The 14,271-nt window shown below is 40.7% G+C and overlaps 1 protein-coding gene across 6 annotated transcripts in view; it reads right to left on the reverse strand.

Annotated features, from left to right (window-relative positions):
- The window catches only part of Rbm47 (RNA binding motif protein 47), a 161,619-nt gene that overhangs the window by 62,282 nt on the left and 85,066 nt on the right, over positions 1 to 14,271 (reverse strand). The gene's annotated exons all lie outside the window — the stretch shown is intronic.

A 14,271-nucleotide genomic window follows, 5' to 3' on the forward strand; every position in this document is an offset into this window, starting at 1 on the left:
GATGTTCATGTTCCATGTTCTGCCCCCAATTTCACTTCAGACTCAAACCTACAGGTAAAACTTCACCATGCAGAATGACACTGGACAGAGGGTTCTGGCGTGACACTATCTTTATGTCCAGCAGATGGCTGAGTCTTCCAGCTGTTGTTCTTGCTGGCTGTGTTCACCCAGCACTCCCCGTGGGACTGTCCCTGCTGAAGTGTGGCCGTGTGGCGGTGCACACTGAGCACGGAGTCGAGGGCTCCACGCTCCTAAAGCAAGGCATAATTAGCCTCCCCCTTAGCCTCGGCGAGTAACACGCTCCCCTCGTCCTCCCCTTCCACCACATTTCCTCATCACCCTCACCTGCCACCAGTGCCCTTTCCAGTATTCCCAAGCAGTCAACCCCACACACAGCAAAGAGGCTGAAAGAAAACAGGCTCTGGAGTCTGGGAGACCTGAACTCCAAAACCAACCCTTCCCTTTTCCACTTTCAACCTCAGGCAAGCCTCAGACACCAAGAGTGTCCAACAAAGATCACACAGATGGTTAAGAGGCACCAAGTCCCCACGAGGAGCCAGGTGCTGCTGTTGAGGAACTCATGGCCTTGTAGGATGTGGAGAAGTGTCCACAAATAATTTTAGAAGGGTGGAATGGGGAAATTGTCGGATGGTACACAGAGGAGGGGATGACTCATTTTCATAATGGCTGAGAAGGAAGAACTGGCTTTCTGGGTGGATGTGGAACTTTGATAAGACAATGTGTCCAGAGGACATTTGGCACATGGCAACTGCTCAGAGAGTGTGAAGTTCTTTCCCCACGAGGAACCCTAGAAATTTAAAAGGGAAAAAATTACATGTTTTGATGAGAGACAATTGAAATTGAAAAGGCCATTGGCTGCTCTGGTCAGAGGGTTACAAGGGCCATTTCAGCTATAGGAATTCAGCGGGGCATCTGTATTTCTTTACTTCTTTAAAAGATAACTAATATAATAAATGCATATTGTTACAAAAAATGTGGATGTCCTAGGATTAATGCTGCAAATCTCAGTCAATTGTTCTAACTTGGCCAATAAAGACATCTAATATAGTAGTTAACAAGTCCTTGACTCCTCTCTTGGTGGCATGTATTTATTAACCCCTTCTATGAGTGACACTAAGTAACGTACAAAATTGCACTTAGAACAAGCTTACAAATGACTAGGAAATACAAAATGACTCCTCAGTAATTATAACACAGGGCAGAACAGCATGCCAACAGTCATTGCTCAAGAGGTTTTTCTTGCCTTTGGAACAAAGCAGTGTGATCATATGGGTCCCTTTCTGATCAAACCTTTCCTGTACTCTTATGCTAATTTCTAGAACTAGACATTTGTAAATTGCTTTCCTTAGGTGAAAATAAGAAATGATAGAGTTTCTCAATACAGACAAGTCTCAATACAGACAAGTGCTCTGTCCTCAGAGCAAAATCTTGCTGAAATGATGACTCTGCCATCCCTTATCCAGGGATTTAGCTGTATAGAAAAAGAATCCGAGGGGGCTGGAGATATAGCTCAGTTGGGAGAGTGCCTGCCTTGCATGGACAAGGCCCTGGGTTCAATCCCCAGCACCACAAGAAAAAAAAAAAAAAAGAATCCAAGTCAGTAAATCCACGGTAGGACAAGGAAGAAGATGGAACGCAACTTTGGGCACAGTAGGGTCTGTGGCCCCAGATGTGGAAACCTCTAAACCAGAGGTCAACAAGCACCTGCACTGAGGAGAGGGACCTCAGGTATGGATTATAGCAGCCTTCTCCTGCCCACTCACCCCCCACCAAGTCTCCTAGTACTACATCCCTCCATGGACAGGGACAACAGGTGCAGCACTAGAATTAGAGTCCTTCTGGGGGACTTATATGGACCTAAGAATGGTATAGCTGTGGGGTTTTCCTTAGGAAAGTTAGACAATAAAACCAATATAGAAGATAACAGACTGAGATACAGACAGAAAAACAGTTCTGGTGAGCTCTTTTGAATACTGCAATGTTTCATTCACCCTTTGGAATTTCCAGTTTGGTAAATGTATGTATATATGTAATTGTAAGTAGATATGTGATTTGATGTTCTATATCTGTTCATTTATTCCTTACCCTATTTGGCATTGATTTTTTGTATTTGTTTTCTGTCTTTTTTTTTTTTTTTTTTACATGCAACCATAAATTCCTAATTAACAAGGAAATTAGGGGCTCACTGGGGCCTTCTTCCTTGGTATGAATTATCACAGGGATGACATAACCAATAAGCTCACATAGAAATCTCACCTCCTCTATTCTTCCTAACATTTTTTCCAGGTCTCATGAAAAGTTGTCATTTTCCCTCCCCGATTTCTTTCCTAAAATTTTATTCTACGACCCTTTTCCTACATTAAAAATGGCATTTCATCATTTCTACAGCAGAGTTGTGCTAATCTAACATTCCTTTAAGAAGAGAGCATTCAAAAAAGAGTTGACAAACTCGAATCCCTCTAGCAGGTCTTCATTTCTACAAAGTGTCAGCTCTGTGTCCTTTGTAGGAGAAGTTAACAGAAAACCCTCAAGTTCATGGAGAGACCTTTTTCCAATGATTATAGCTGACTGCTGCTTAAGTGTTGTCTCTAAAAGCTCTCTCACCTGTCAGCCCCTTGCTGTATCTGACACCCCCAGCAGGCCTAACTGGGATTGCTCAAAAGTCTAAACAATTGATCGCCCCACTTGTCTATTTCCTTTTATTTTAATCTGTCTTCTCCTGCTTCCCTCAGAGGGAAAAGAAAAAAAGACAAAGACAGCAGACAGGGGAAAGAATAAAACTTACTGGGAGGAAGCTTGTATAGGAAACTAGGGGAATTCTGAAAGGAGAATTTTCTTTTTTAAGGTCCAACTTTAAAAATACACACACACACACACACACACACACACGTGATTATATACACACACACACCACACACACATGCGTGTGTATATGTTGTAGATGGACACAATACCTTTATTTTATTATGTGGTGCGAAGGATAGAACCCAGTGCCTCACACTCACAGGTGCTAGGCAAGCGCTCTACCACTGAGCTACAACTCCAGCCCCTGAAAGGAGAATTTCTGACCAGGGTTGAAACAGACAAGAGACCTCTGTGGGTGAAGCAGTGGCTCACTCAAAACCAAAGCAAGGCTACCAGCAAGAGTGGCTGCCTCCAAATTGTCACTTGGTCTACATGAATGTGTACCAAGCATGTTTGAATAACCTGGACTGCAGAACTCAGGGGAAACCCCTAAAGCCTGGCATCTTTGCAGGGTCCTGACTTTTGATAGTTTTTAAAAGTTCTTCCCAACCCATGGCAGTGATTCTAAATATGTAGTCAAGGAAAACAAACAAACAATAAACAATCACTTGTCTGTGTGGACATAAAAACTCTTTCTTTGTCCAGCCATTGTAGTTATTTAGTCAATTTTGGCTGTAACCAGAATGGCAATAATCTCACTGGGAAAATCTTACAGTTTTTCCCATATAAGCAGATGATTACAGTTGTGAGTTAGTAAGAATTTACTGTGCGAGGCTGTTTTAAGCACTTTAATACATGTGCTCTCACTTCTAACAATGCCTCTAACCTTTACAACAACCCTAGAAGACAGAACCTCTCCCATTTTCAGCACAAAAGATCCAGCGATTAAAGAATTTACCCAAGACATGGCACAGCAGAATCCAAACCCAAGGGGGTCTTGACTCCAAAGCTTACCCTCTCCACTGAGATGGCCCCTCAACTCTGCGTTCTTGCTCCTGGTTTTACTTAGTTTTTGCTTTTAGTGCAATCCAAAGTGCTTTTAGTTTGTATCCTTCGGATAGCCCACCATATGTGCAAATATATGACTGGTGAAAACTCAAAAGAAATACCTGTAAATTCCTTAGGGATCCCTGTTAAGCAAACTGTAGTATGGCATTCTATTAAAAATTAAGTATGACGGTTGATAGAATAGTTTCTAATTGCTAAAAAACATCAGGCCTTTATACATGACTTCTGAAAATATAAGTTTTAATTTCTAACACAGTGGATAAAATGAGAAAGATTTGATACCTTTACAAACTAGATAAAATCACAGTTAACTTCCATAAGTCTGTTCAACATGGCTCATACCTCTCTATGGCATTAATGTTTTACACTTTAACAACAGGTATCCAATAGTTGTTGAATGAATATATAAATAAAGGCAGAGAGTGGGGGGCTTTCATGCCAATATTAGGGAGAAAAGCTACTTTAAAAAAGACAAAAAAAAAAAAGAACAATCAATTTTTTCTTTTTTTAAAAAATTAGCTGGGGGGCTGGGGATGTGGCTCAAGCGGTAGCGCGCTCGCCTGGCATGCGTGCGGCCCGGGTTCGATCCTCAGCACCACATACAAACAAAGATGTTGTGTCTGCCAAAAAGCTAATAAATAAATATTAAAATTAAAAAAAAAATTAGCTGGGGACATAGCTCAGTGGTTCAGTGATAGAACACTTGACTAGTACACATGAGGCCCTGGGTTTGACCCCAGAACTGCAAAATAAATAAATAGATCAATCAAGTGAAATTTAAAACCCATAGCATATAGCTCTTACTCAAGGTTTTTTTATTTAAATTTATTCAAATCTTTAGGTGTATGCACTTCACTGTTTTACTCTTTTCTCCCTGAAGAGTCTATGAGGCAACAGCTAACACTTCAGAATCACATTTTGTTTAATCATTTTCCTCCATTGTTCCCAAGCACAGTGAACCTTTATTAAAGCAAAGAACATATTGTGTATACGTCACAATTGTGACTTCAGTGACTGGAGCCACATTACACTGTTCTTGAGGCTGAGGATTGCATTTTCACTTATTAATTCAGTTTTTTCATTCACAGACTGTTGACCCAATATGCGTTCCAGGAGTCAGCTGGCCAATGGCACTAGCACTCATATGCTGTGAATACCTTGCAAACCAAAAGATGTGCTTTGTCAGGTGCAGTGGTGCACACCTATAATCCCAGTGGCTTGGGAGGCTGAGGCAGGAGGATCATGAGTTCAAAGCCAGCCTCAGCAAAAGCAAGGTGCTAAGCAACTCAGTGAGAGCCTGACTCAAATACAAAAATAGGGCCGGGATGTGACTCAGTAGTCGAGTGCCTCTGAATTCAATCCCTAGTACCTCTCCCCTAAGAAAAAGATGAGCTTTATTCCTGCCTGTGGCCCCAAGGCTTAGAATAAACTTGAGAAATAGTCAATGAACTGTACATTAGAGATCAGTTAGCTCAACCCTCATTTCCTGGTGGTGATGTATCTAGATAGCTCTCAAGGTGACAGTTACTAGCAAGTGGTCGAGCTAAGACTAAGCATCAGATTTCTTTTCTTCCAATCCAAAGGTCATGCAAAAATTCATTTTATGATGACATACATCAATTCAAAATCAAGTGGATACTGGTACAGATATTCTTCAGCTCAAAAGCCCATTAATATTTTCAGAACCATGTTTCTTCAAAGCCCCAATTTATTGGCTAAGCACTGCATTTTCAAGAAAATGCTCTTCCTCATTGAGCATGTGTGTTCTTCCAGTTAGGTAAGGCCTTTTAATAACATAATAACAAAGATGAATAATAATAATCTAGTCACAAACTTTTAAGAAGTCTTACACAGATAAATGCATCCTGAATGAATTCTATTTTTATGAAATTCTAAAATAAGCAAAACAAAGATACGATGGGGGAAAGGACTTCAAATCAATTATTGACTTTGGGGGTTAAGGTGGGAGTAGGGATTCATTACAAAGGGTTATGAGAGGACTTTCCGGGATGATGTTCAAGTTCTCTTGGTAATAGTTTGCGTTACATGAGATTATATCTTTGTTAAAGCTCAGTAAATGTATGCATAACATCTGTGCATTTTATTGAACACAAATTTATCTTTAAAAAAATCATAGGCAAATGTTAAACTTTAGGAGTTGGAGATGTCGCTTAGCAGTAGGAAATTTGCCCAGTACCACAAAAAAAAAAAAAAAAAAATCAAATTTAAAAAATGAGCTTTAATGAAACGTTTCACTAAAGTATCTCGATGTAGAAAATATGGTGTTTTCATGACTAGAGGAATGGATTGATGGGTAGATATATGACAAAGCAAATACGGCAGAATCTGGGTTTGGGGTACGTGGTGTTCATTATAAAATTCAAATTTGTTATATGATTGAAATAATAAAATATTGATGAAAAAGTACTTAAAAACAAGCATACTCGGTAGGCTTTCTTTGGGTTCTTAATGAAGAAATGAACTGTAAAAAGATAAAATTAAGACAATTTGGCAGTAGATATACCAAGGCATTGTTGTTTACTAGGTATGATCACAACGTTGTGATTATATATAAAATCTTTAAATTCTTAAGGATGTTCATTAAAATACTAAGGGTGAAAATAATATGATATCTGAGATTTGTTTAAAAGACTTAAATGAGTTAGGTGCAGTGACACATGCCTACATTCCCAGACTTGGAAGGTTAAGGGGATAGCAAGTCTCAGCAGCTTGGTGCGACCCTGTCTCAAAACAAAAAATAAAAAAGACTAGGGATGAAGCTCAGTGGTCAACCCCCAGTACTAAAAAAAGAGAAAAAGACTTAAATGAATTGGCACAAGAATTACATGTGACGCTCTGTAGCAATATCTTAATAGCTATTGAATCCACGTGAATGGTATATTGGAATTTGCATTTTATTCCCTTTAAACTTCAAAGTATGTTTGGAGTTTTTAAAAAATGAAGGTGCTTCTGCTGTGAGTCTCACAAGGCACTGGTCAAGGCTCTGTGCCCATCTGGAGGCTTAGCCAGGGAAGAGAATCTACTTTCAGGTTTAATTAGTGTGATGGCTGAATTCATTTCCTTGTAGTGTGATGGAGAGACCCAGCTGCTTAGTATTTGTTGGATAGAGGCCCTTGGGTTCTAGAAGACACAGCAATTGCCTGCCATGTGTCTCTTTCCACTGGCACTTCATATCATAACTGCTTCTCACAATTTGCTAAACTGGTGTCTTAAGAACAGGAGACAATGATGGGAGTTGCATCCATTAACCTCTGCGGTAAACTACAGGGTAAGTAGCAAGTGCTGGGTGTCCTTTGAGAGGAGAGTGTACAGGGAATCGCACCAGGGGTGGAGATCACAGGCCATCTTGGAATTGTGTTCACTACAGACAGCTCCTGGGGACTTCTCGGTCTAGAGGAGGTGAGTGTGGATTTGAAGACAGAAAGTCTCATATTTGCTCCTGTGTTACAGTTGTCCCCAGGTTTACATGGGGGATTGGTTCCTCAACACCCATGGATATCAAACTAAACAGATGCTCAAGCCTCTTATACACAATGGCATATAATTTATGAACATGTTCCAATACATGTTAACTCAACTCCAGATTATTTATAGCACCAAATCAATAAAGGCTATGTAAATAGTTGTTATACTGAATTGCTTAGGGAATAAAAAAATAAAGTGAAATTAAAAACTGAAACTAGTTAATATATTAAGGCTATAAATATCAGAGAACTAGTTGAAGTTCTAAATTTTTAAAATGTAACCTTCTATAATAGAGGTAATAGTACCCATCTTTCATCGAAGGTGCTGCTAGGATGCAGATTAGCATTTTAAAATTAAAGTGAACCTAATTTCAGTTATTACTATAAGTTTAAAAATTAAACTTATTTTTAATAACTCCCTGGAATAAATCAGAAATTCCTAGGTCACAACTGCAGGTCTTAGAACCATTGGTTATTCATAAATGTATATCTAATGCCTCTCTTTTGAACACTTCATAGTAACATCTTATTACCTTCAATAAACATATTTTAATATTATGATGACATAAACATTTAAAACCTTCTAAGAGGAACCCCAAAGCTACTAGCTATGCCTAAATTATTCTAACACATGTGCTCACGACATTAACAAATATAACTAATAAAATTTTCATTTGCTTGACCCTAAACAATTTGACTTAATTTTGTATTTAATGAACTGATCTGTGGTCCAAACGAACTGATTAAGGATCACCTTACTAGATAACCACACAGCACATCAACCTCTGATTTACCAAATAGATGAATTTGAAAGTAGTTTACCTCATCCAACGAAATGATTCTTTACTTTACAAAATGACTTACTACCACATTCTCTTGTGCTTTGTCAATTCATTTAAGACTTGGTTTAACAGATTTCCCTCTAACCACACCTGTTCAATGACAGATCATCACAAAAAGCACTGGGATCCATGGCATTCTTTGGTTTTATAGCATCTCTTGTACTCAGGTTTCACTCATTTCTGAATCTTAAACTCAAGTTTTAAAGCAATGTCTGCAAGTCAACGTTTAAACTGGCCTCTGGCAATGATTATGCTCATTAAATTCCGCAATGTCAAAAAAATAACTGCAATATAAAATAAGCGATGTCACGTGACTGGAGTTTTAACTCGGGGTCCAAATACTGCACAGATCAGCTGATGGTTTCATTTATTGTGAAGAGTGAAATAACACAGGGAAACCCTTCTGGTTTTAATTTGAGCATGATCAAGACTTAAGCTTCACCACTAAAATCTGGGGCCGTCGCTTATGTAAATTATGAGGATAAAGGTTAAAATGAAGGTAGGATGGCAAAGAAGATGTGGAAAACGTCAAGAGGGGTGGTATAGAAAACCCATCTAGGCTCTGCTGCTTATAGCTGTGACCACAGGGGTAGAGGGATACACAGCCCATACTTCACAGAGTCAGATAGTGAAAACCTGAACAGAGGTAGGTCCTGCCTGATAGAAATTTCGATGATCATACAAACATTCCGAATCTGCACTGTCCAATACAGTAGCCACCAAGCGACTGCTGCTGAGGACTCTGGCATGTGCTCAGTGCAAATGAGGACCAGAATTATTTACTTCACTTAATTTTACTTAATTAAATAGCCACATGGGATGCTGCTCTTGGTTACCATATTAGACAACAGAGATCTAGATTACGGGCTAGCCCTGGACAGAAAAATAAGAGATTCTGGGCAGAGTTAGACCATGTACTCTTGAATTGCTGCCCCCACTCTGGTAGAGGAGCTAATCTTTTTTTCATTCCAATGGTGAGGAGACTCCAATACCATTTAATAGGCTGTTAAAATGTTCAGTTGTCTTTTCTCAAGCTTCAATAGATGTTCAGACAAGAATCAAATAAACCTCAGTAACTCCAGTGCTCTTTTCTCCATCTTTTAGACCTTCTTAGCCCTAACACTAATTAGGCATATAATTACCCTCACCCACTACATACATGCACACCAGCTCCACAAGCCCCACAGTGAGCTCCTGGCATATACACAAATTCAGCCACCACCTCCTGCTTCCTCCTGGCTCAGAAGTCTCCATCCATGCTGGGCACTGTGGCAATGTAATCCCAGGAACTGGGGAGGTTAAGGCAAGAGGAGTGCAAATTTGAGGCAAGCCCAGGTGACTTAGTGAAACATTGTTTCAGAATGAAAAATAAAAAAGGCTGGGGGTGTCTGGCTAATGCCTGTAATCCCAGGGACTCAGGAGGCTAGGACAGGAGGATGTTGAGTTCAAAGCCAGCCTCAGCAAAAGCGAGGTGCTAAGCAACTCAGTGAGACCCTATCTCTAAACAAAATAAAAAATAGGGCTGGGGATGTGGCTCAGTGGTCAAGTGCCCCTGAGTTCAACCTCTCTGTCCCCCTAAAAAAGAGGGGGGGGTTCTGAGGTGTAGCTCAATGGTAGAGCACCCCTGGGTCCAATCCTCAGTACGGGGTGGGGATGGGGATTGAGGAGTCTCAAGACCCTCCATGTGGTCTTGAGCACTAATATGGTCTACAGCAAAACCCTCAATGCTGGTCAGTCCGCTCATAGGAATGAACGTACACAAAGGTCAAGTTTGGGCATTTTTTTAGTTTCTGATATAAAATTTGAAGCAGGTTCGACTCCCTGGCTTTTAGGGTTGGCAGGGTGGGTATGCTACGCTGGGCAAATCACCTGCTGCTCTGTAATCATGTTGACACACTTCCCATGACAAATTTGATATGTCCTCGTTACCTTGTCCTGAAAAAGGAGGACAGAACTTCATTCGATGAATCGAGCCTGGTCTGAACTGAGGGGAAGTCAAGCGTGAAGGAGGAAGTGAGCCCAACTCCCTGAGTGGCTGAGGAACGTCTTTACCCACCTAAGACAAGGTTTTCCCGTCTCTCTGGTGGGGAGGCTGGAGAACGTGGAGAGGGGCCAGGGAGAGAAACCAAGGACACTTGGGAATCAGAAACCCTGTAATGAAACAGTAGAATCTGCTAAGTCTGGACAGAGGGGGGTGTTCATCCTAGACTCAGAGCCAATGGCTAAAATCTGACATTTCCATCTTCCCCCTCCTTTCACTCCCTGACTTTGAAACAAACACGACAAAGACTTGAAATCGGAACCTAAAGCTAAGAGAGAAGAACAAATGTAATAGACAGAAGAAATGAGCCTGCCTTGAGGGGCCGCTGCCTGCAACGTGGTCTCAAGCAGAAAACAGCCAGGGAGAGGTTTTTGGCAGCGCAGATTGTCAGCAGCAGGTGATGGGCATTGGGAAGAGAAGGTGCTCTCCAAGGCATGGAGACGCTTATTCAGGAAAGGTGGTTTGCAGGTTTGCCTCTGAGGGAGGGGGAGCATGGAAGAGCCACCTAGGGGGGCAAGTAATGCCAGTCCAGAAAAGACTCACTCAGAGGACTTAAGAGTTTGAAAAGTGATCAACAATTGGAAGGTCAGAAATCTCCCATGGACACTGTTCTTAGCTGTCCTTCACCTTGGTGTTTACTGTTTTGTTGTCAGCAGGAGACTTTCAATGATGTCAGTAATTTTTAGAAATAACATGCATTATACTCTTCTTCTGATTATACTAGAAATCTGTCATGAAAAACACAAAAGCCTAAAGAAGAGAGGGAGGACTGGGGTTGTGGCCCAGCGGTAGAGCACTCGCCTTGCATGTGCAAGGCCCTGAGTTCAATCCTCAGCACCACATAAAAATAAATAAATAAAATAAAGGTATTGTGTCCAACTACAACTAAAAAATAAATATTAAAAAAAGAAGAGAGGGAGATAATATTCTCTCTCTCTCTCTCTCTCTCTCTCACACACACACACACAAACACACATACACACACAGAGAGTTTCTTGTGTGAGGTACTGGGTTTGATCCTTAGCACCACATAAAAATAGAATAAAGGACCACTGACAACCAAAAAAAAGTGTATTGAAAAAATTGTAGAAAAGCAGAAGAGAAGATGAGATGGAAACAAGGATCATGTGTGTGTGGTACTGGTGATCGAACCCAGGGCCTCATGCACACTAGGCAAAGACTCCACCACTGAGCCACATCTCCAGCCCATGTTTTAAATTTTATTTGATACAGGTTTCCACTGAGTTGCCCACATTGGTTTCAAATGTGATGTGCCACATCTGTATATGGAAACCACTTGATTCGGCTGCTACTGCTGTGTCAAGATGGCTCTTTGATACAGGGGGAAAAAAAAGACTCAGAGTCAAATAAACAGGGTCTTAAATGCCCCTTTTCAATTTTCCTCCACAAAAAAATCCCAAGAGTTGCCTGACCAGTATCCTGCCCAAGGGGTTGCACTTTTTCTGCACCCCAAACAAGAAGTCACGAATCTTGCTAATGTAGGGGCCCCTCTGCAGCCACAATTTGACCCCACAGCAACTTAACCTGATTTCCATTCAGCTCTGAAAGTTAAAAAGCAATTTAAAATCCAAATCCCACCCAGTACATGTCTTTGTCCTGTTGTGAAGAAAGCTCCCAGTTGTTAAGAGGGTGTGTTGAGGAAAGTCACGATGGTCAACAGTTTGTTTAAGTCCTCTTTGCCTTGACCCTGATCATCATTTGAGATCAGTGAAAGACATGGTTTTCTGGTGGTGGCAGGATGGCATGGCAAACTGTATGCACTTTGGGGTCAAATTAGTTGAGGTATGAAGGCAGGTGCTGGCACTTACTAAGCCGTGTGGCTTTGAGCAAGGCACCTGACCTCTCAGTGCCTCAGTATGTCCACTTGAAAGAAAGGGTTAATGATTCCTCGCCAACAGAGTTGTATGAGAATTGGGAATGATAAAGATCTGGGTGCAATTCTTGACACCCAGTAAGTGCACAATCAGACAGTATGATCTGGGAAGCCATCACAGATCAGTGTTGTTGAAGGAGCTGCATTTAATGGCTGACACAGATCCCCAAACACTGTGTGAGTGGCAGTGACAACCTGCTGGAAGAGCTGGGCCCCGTGGAGGTGGAAAACCTAGTTCTTTTGCTAATTGGATGTGAGAGCTGAGCCTCTCTACTTCAACTTTCTCACGTACAAAATGGACACATGTAACAATGGTGGGGGGGGAGTAAACGTGAAAATTATTTGAGAAAAAAATTTTTTAAAAGTACACAAGATATTGTTCCTATGGTTGTTCATAAAGTTAAAAAGAATCCATTCAAGACAGCCTTTGATGACTGCTTCCAAGCAATGACCTACAAAAGAGGCTTTCTCCCAACTGTGAAAATAATAAAGGCTTTGTCGCAGAGGATGTGGGCACCTCTTGCTCTTTCTAGAAGTGACTTGGAATGCTTGAAGCGCTGTCGGGCTGGTTCTGGGTATTCTACGGGAGAGAGGGTGGCCAAACTAGGCTATCTGACTTCACTGAAATGAAGGTTTGGTCACACATGCTTTATCATACGAATACAAAGTTAAAAACATGACCTCTTTAATTGGCAATTAGAAAAAACATTGAGAGGGTGTACTTGCTTTTGTTTTACTAGATGAAGGACACTCTGAGCAAGTGTCTGGTAACTTTTTTATAGTATGCATTAGAGAATGTATGTCTTTGCAAGATGCAAAATCAGGGAGGGTAGGACTGGAGAAGAAATTCAGAAACCTTAGGCCCTCGGGCCCACCCTGAACTCTGTTCACTTCCACAATATTTGGGTGAGGCAGAGAATCTGACAGTCACTGGGTCAGCATGGAGAGTCTTCTGTGAATTCTCATTTTAAGTATTTTCTCAAATTCCACTTTAAAACACATGACCTTTGACTTCCAGGAAACTACTTAGCAATTCGGACTTGAAATTTACCTAACTTCCTTATGGTGGTTAAATATTTCTTTATGCGTACATTCTACTTATTTATTTTTTTCAGTACTGAGAAAATAAGCCCAGGGCCTCACACATGCTAGCCAAGCATTCTACCACTGAGCCACATCCCCAGCCCTATACATACGTATTAAAACCTCATCTTTAAAAAAAAAAAAAAAAATTGCTAAATATTGCTAGATTTTAGAATATACTATATGAATCTGAAAATAAAATTTAATAAGAAAAAAAGAAAGAGTATTATTTTCCATACAAATTTTGATAGAAAAACGTCAGGTGAAGGGTCAGTTTTTCACAGAAGATATAAGGATCTGTACCATAATATAAAAGCTGAGTTAGGCTGAGAGGTAGCTCACTGGTAGAGTGGGTTTGATCCCCAATTCAGCCCAACCCACCAAAAAAAAAAAAAAAAAAAGGCTTAAGTCTTAGGAAATGAAAAGAATTGGAGGTGGCATAGCTCCAACAATCTTGGTACCATCTTTGCCAGGAGAGGACTGCTCTGTGGTGTAACTAACAATTTCTGGTGTAACTAACAATTGTGAAGTCATGAAGCTTTCCTCCGGGCTGTTTCCTCAAGTGCAAAATAGTGGCAGTCACTTCCCAGGAGATGTAGAGCACTTGGCGAACACACTCCCAGAAACAAGACCCCCCTCCTTCTGCCCTCTCAGATGATAACATTTCCATCCCACCCTTTATGAGGTCATTTAACTTTAAAGAGCTGGCACATGTACAGGGAATGATTTTCAACTCATGTTTTTTAAATCCTGAAAATTTCTTAAATTGTGGTCTGTTCTTACAGACAAATACCATGCAGCCACCAAAGAAATAATTATAGCTACATGAAACTACATGGCTAACCACCAGAGACCCAACGGTCACAGGAAAGAAGTCAGATCCAAGAGAGCACATATTGTAGGATTCCATTTTATGAAGTTCTAGAACAATCAAAGCTAATCTACGGTGATAGAAGTTAGAATATTGGCTACCTTGGGAGGGAGGAGAGGTACACGGAGCCTTCTGTTCTGGTGACAATGTTCTGTACCTTGAGCTGGGTGTTGGTTACATAGGTGCATCTATATGTCACCAAATTGTATATTTCAGAATTATGTCTGTTATACTTCAATAAATGTTTAAAAAATATTTTTTAAAGCATTTGTTTGACTTAA

This window comes from Callospermophilus lateralis, chromosome 8, assembly GCF_048772815.1.
Source record: "Callospermophilus lateralis isolate mCalLat2 chromosome 8, mCalLat2.hap1, whole genome shotgun sequence".
NCBI lineage: Eukaryota > Metazoa > Chordata > Mammalia > Rodentia > Sciuridae > Callospermophilus > Callospermophilus lateralis.